The sequence below is a fragment of the Zophobas morio genome, unplaced genomic scaffold, assembly GCF_036711695.1.
Source record: "Zophobas morio isolate AGI-343-1 ecotype UQ-CSIRO unplaced genomic scaffold, CSIRO_AGI_Zmor_V1 ptg000350l, whole genome shotgun sequence".
In the NCBI taxonomy this organism is placed as follows: Eukaryota; Metazoa; Arthropoda; class Insecta; order Coleoptera; family Tenebrionidae; genus Zophobas; species Zophobas morio.
In genome coordinates, this window is record NW_026972454.1 from 58,524 (window position 1) to 63,844 (window position 5,321).

Here is a 5,321-nt window from a genome sequence, read left to right on the forward strand (position 1 = left end):
AAATTGACCTAAACGTCTCCTTTTCCTATTCTGAGTCGATTCTGCATGCTTTAAGTGTGTTTGGTGGCTCAGAACCATCAAAAAACGTTGAAATATAGTTCAAATTCAATAAAAATCGACAAAAATACAGTTTCTAGCTAAAATTTGATGGTTTCGTTGCACTTTCCGAGCCCGTAGGGTATCTGATTGGCTTAAAAGTACAAGAAAACACTTCAAAAGTGACGTTTCTGAAGAATTTTAACAGTTTTCTTGTATCTACGAACGCCAGAATGCATAAAATTGACCTAAACGTCTCCTTTTCCTATTCTGAGTCGATTCTGCATGCTTTAAGTGTGTTTGGTGGCTCAGAACCATCAAAAAACGTTGAAATATAGTTCAAATTCAATAAAAATCGACAAAAATACAGTTTCTAGCTAAAATTTGATGGTTTCGTTGCACTTTCCGAGCCCGTAGGGTATCTGATTGGCTTAAAAGTACAAGAAAACACTTCAAAAGTGACGTTTCTGAAGAATTTTAACAGTTTTCTTGTATCTACGAACGCCAGAATGCATAAAATTGACCTAAACGTCTCCTTTTCCTATTCTGAGTCGATTCTGCATGCTTTAAGTGTGTTTGGTGGCTCAGAACCATCAAAAAACGTTGAAATATAGTTCAAATTCAATAAAAATCGACAAAAATACAGTTTCTAGCTAAAATTTGATGGTTTCGTTGCACTTTCCGAGCCCGTTGGGTATCTGATTGGCTTAAAAGTACAAGAAAACACTTCAAAAGTGACGTTTCTGAAGAATTTTAACAGTTTTCTTGTATCTACGAACGCCAGAATGCATAAAATTGACCTAAACGTTTCCTTTTCCTATTCTGAGTCGATTCTGCATGCTTTAAGTGTGTTTGGTGGCTCAGAACCATCAAAAAACGTTGAAATATAGTTCAAATTCAATAAAAATCGACAAAAATACAGTTTCTAGCTAAAATTTGATGGTTTCGTTGCACTTTCCGAGCCCGTAGGGTATCTGATTGGCTTAAAAGTACAAGAAAACACTTCAAAAGTGACGTTTCTGAAGATTTTTAACAGTTTTCTTGTATCTACGAACGCCAGAATTAAGCCAATCAGATACCCTACGGGCTCGGAAAGTGCAACGAAACCATCAAATTTTAGCTAGAAACTGTATTTTTGTCGATTTTTATTGAATTTGAACTATATTTCAACGTTTTTTGATGGTTCTGAGCCACCAAACACACTTAAAGCATGCAGAATCGACTCAGAATAGGAAAAGGAGACGTTTAGGTCAATTTTATGCATTCTGGCGTTCGTAGATACAAGAAAACTGTTAAAATTCTTCAGAAACGTCACTTTTGAAGTGTTTTCTTGTACTTTTAAGCCAATCAGATACCCTACGGGCTCGGAAAGTGCAACGAAACCATCAAATTTTAGCTAGAAACTGTATTTTTGTCGATTTTTATTGAATTTGAACTATATTTCAACGTTTTTTGATGGTTCTGAGCCACCAAACACACTTAAAGCATGCAGAATCGACTCAGAATAGGAAAAGGAGACGTTTAGGTCAATTTTATGCATTCTGGCGTTCGTAGATACAAGAAAACTGTTAAAATTCTTCAGAAACGTCACTTTTGAAGTGTTTTCTTGTACTTTTAAGCCAATCAGATACCCTACGGGCTCGGAAAGTGCAACGAAACCATCAAATTTTAGCTAGAAACTGTATTTCTGTCGATTTTTATTGAATTTGAACTATATTTCAACGTTTTTTGATGGTTCTGAGCCACCAAACACACTTAAAGCATGCAGAATCGACTCAGAATAGGAAAAGGAGACGTTTAGGTCAATTTTATGCATTCTGGCGTTCGTAGATACAAGAAAACTGTTAAAATTCTTCAGAAACGTCACTTTTGAAGTGTTTTCTTGTACTTTTAAGCCAATCAGATACCCTACGGGCTCGGAAAGTGCAACGAAACCATCAAATTTTAGCTAGAAACTGTATTTTTGTCGATTTTTATTGAATTTGAACTATATTTCAACGTTTTTTGATGGTTCTGAGCCACCAAACACACTTAAAGCATGCAGAATCGACTCAGAATAGGAAAAGGAGACGTTTAGGTCAATTTTATGCATTCTGGCGTTCGTAGATACAAGAAAACTGTTAAACTTCTTCAGAAACGTCACTTTTGAAGTGTTTTCTTGTACTTTTAAGCCAATCAGATACCCAACGGGCTCGGAAAGTGCAACGAAACCATCAAATTTTAGCTAGAAACTGTATTTTTGTCGATTTTTATTGAATTTGAACTATATTTCAACGTTTTTTGATGGTTCTGAGCCACCAAACACACTTAAAGCATGCAGAATCGACTCAGAATAGGAAAAGGAGACGTTTAGGTCAATTTTATGCATTCTGGCGTTCGTAGATACAAGAAAACTGTTAAACTTCTTCAGAAACGTCACTTTTGAAGTGTTTTCTTGTACTTTTAAGCCAATCAGATACCCAACGGGCTCGGAAAGTGCAACGAAACCATCAAATTTTAGCTAGAAACTGTATTTTTGTCGATTTTTATTGAATTTGAACTATATTTCAACGTTTTTTGATGGTTCTGAGCCACCAAACACACTTAAAGCATGCAGAATCGACTCAGAATAGGAAAAGGAGATGTTTAGGTCAATTTTATGCATTCTGGCGTTCGTAGATCCAAGAAAACTGTTAAAATTCTTCAGAAACGTCACTTTTGAAGTGTTTTCTTGTGCTTTTAAGCCAATCAGATACCCTACGGGCTCGGAAAGTGCAACGAAACCATCAAATTTTAGCTAGAAACTGTATTTTTGTCGATTTTTATTGAATTTGAACTATATTTCAACGTTTTTTGATGGTTCTGAGCCACCAAACACACTTAAAACATGCAGAATCGACTCAGAATAGGAAAAGGAGACGTTTAGGTCAATTTTATGCATTCTGGCGTTCGTAGATACAAGAAAACTGTTAAAATTCTTCAGAAACGTCACTTTTGAAGTGTTTTCTTGTACTTTTAAGCCAATCAGATACCCTACGGGCTCGGAAAGTGCAACGAAACCATCAAATTTTAGCTAGAAACTGTATTTTTGTCGATTTTTATTGAATTTGAACTATATTTCAACGTTTTTTGATGGTTCTGAGCCACCAAACACACTTAAAGCATGCAGAATCGACTCAGAATAGGAAAAGGAGACGTTTAGGTCAATTTTATGCATTCTGGCGTTCGTAGATACAAGAAAACTGTTAAAATTCTTCAGAAACGTCACTTTTGAAGTGTTTTCTTGTACTTTTAAGCCAATCAGATACCCTACGGGCTCGGAAAGTGCAACGAAACCATCAAATTTTAGCTAGAAACTGTATTTTTGTCGATTTTTATTGAATTTGAACTATATTTCAACGTTTTTTGATGGTTCTGAGCCACCAAACACACTTAAAGTATGCAGAATCGACTCAGAATAGGAAAAGGAGACGTTTAGGTCAATTTTATGCATTCTGGCGTTCGTAGATACAAGAAAACTGTTAAAATTCTTCAGGAACGTCACTTTTGAAGTGTTTTCTTGTACTTTTAAGCCAATCAGATACCCTACGGGCTCGGAAAGTGCAACGAAACCATCAAATTTTAGCTAGAACCTGTATTTTTGTCGATTTTTATTGAATTTGAACTATATTTCAACGTTTTTTGATGGTTCTGAGCCACCAAACACACTTAAAGCATGCAGAATCGACTCAGAATAGGAAAAGGAGACGATTAGGTCAATTTTATGCATTCTGGCGTTCGTAGATACAAGAAAACTGTTAAAATTCTTCAGAAACGTCACTTTTGAAGTGTTTTCTTGTACTTTTAAGCCAATCAGATACCCTACGGGCTCGGAAAGTGCAACGAAACCATCAAATTTTAGCTAGAAACTGTATTTTTGTCGATTTTTATTGAATTTGAACTATATTTCAACGTTTTTTGATGGTTCTGAGCCACCAAACACACTTAAAGCATGCAGAATCGACTCAGAATAGGAAAAGGAGACGTTTAGGTCAATAATATGCATTCTGGCGTTCGTAGATACAAGAAAACTGTTAAAATTCTTCAGAAACGTCACTTTTGAAGTGTTTTCTTGTACTTTTAAGCCAATCAGATACCCTACGGGCTCGGAAAGTGCAACGAAACCATCAAATTTTAGCTAGAAACTGTATTTTTGTCGCTTTTTATTGAATTTGAACTATATTTCAACGTTTTTTGATGGTTCTGAGCCACCAAACACACTTAAAGCATGCAGAATCGACTCAGAATAGGAAAAGGAGACGTTTAGGTCAATTTTATGCATTCTGGCGTTCGTAGATACAAGAAAACTGTTAAAATTCTTCAGAAACGTCACTTTTGAAGTGTTTTCTTGTACTTTTAAGCCAATCAGATACCCAATGGGCTCGGAAAGTGCAACGAAACCATCAAATTTTAGCTAGAAACTGTATTTTTGTCGATTTTTATTAAATTTGAACTATATTTCAACGTTTTTTGATGGTTCTGAGCCACCAAACACACTTAAAGCATGCAGAATCGACTCAGAATAGGAAAAGGAGACGTTTAGGTGAATTTTATGCATTCTGGCGTTCGTAGATACAAGAAAACTGTTAAAATTCTTCAGAAACGTCACTTTTGAAGTGTTTTCTTGTACTTTTAAGCCAATCAGATACCCTACGGGCTCGGAAAGTGCAACGAAACCATCAAATTTTAGCTAGAAACTGTATTTTTGTCGATTTTTATTGAATTTGAACTATATTTCAACGTTTTTTGATGGTTCTGAGCCACCAACACACTTAAAGCATGCAGAATCGACTCAGAATAGGAAAAGGAGACGTTTAGGTCAAATTTATGCATTCTGGCGTTCGTAGATACAAGAAAACTCTTAAAATTCTTCAGAAACGTCACTTTTGAAGTGTTTTCTTGTACTTTTAAGCCAATCAGATACCCTACGGGCTTGGAAAGTGCAACGAAACCATCAAATTTTAGCTAGAAACTGTATTTTTGTCGATTTTTATTGAATTTGAACTATATTTCAACGTTTTTTGATGGTTCTGAGCCACCAAACACACTTAAAGCATGCAGAATCGACTCAGAATAGGAAAAGGAGACGTTTAGGTCAATTTTATGCATTCTGGCGTTCGTAGATACAAGAAAACTGTTAAAATTCTTCAGAAACGTCACTTTTGAAGTGTTTTCTTGTACTTTTAAGCCAATCAGATACCCTATGGGCTCGGAAAGTGCAACGAAACCATCAAATTTTAGCTAGAAACTGTATTTTTGTCGATTTT